This window comes from Limulus polyphemus, unplaced genomic scaffold, assembly GCF_000517525.1.
Source record: "Limulus polyphemus unplaced genomic scaffold, Limulus_polyphemus-2.1.2 Scaffold934, whole genome shotgun sequence".
Lineage (NCBI taxonomy): Eukaryota > Metazoa > Arthropoda > Merostomata > Xiphosura > Limulidae > Limulus > Limulus polyphemus.
The window spans coordinates 228,337-228,804 of record NW_013666544.1 but is presented as its reverse complement, the minus strand read 5'-3'; positions in this window follow the sequence as shown (position 1 = coordinate 228,804).

Sequence of the window (468 nt, the reverse complement as noted above, 5' to 3'; positions counted from 1 at the left end):
AAAAAATAAAAAAAGAAAAATGCACTGAACTGCACCTAAGTAACTTACTTAATTATTTCCTTAACCTTAACGAGACGTCTTTCGTTTAGTTATTTTTTTTTTTTGTTTAGTGCACAAGCTATTTTCTTGAATCTATCTGTCTATAATGTCTCCTTTATCAAATATTTTTCACGTTTTATTGGTGTTTTTGTGTCACCCCGTTTTTAGTTTTACGTATTTTTATAATCTACATATTTAATTAATGAAGGATACCCATGACCACGATTATAACATTTATGCGGAATCTCATCTTGTATACTACTTTACACTTGTTAGTTTGATCACATTTTATCTCATCAGAAATCTCAATTCTAGCCCGTATAGATAACAAGTATAAGCAGAAAATTGAATGTTTTTATCTGTTTCACAAAAACTGCACCATTAAGAAAAAGGAAAGTAGGCTGGCCTCAAAATCAAATAATCATATCC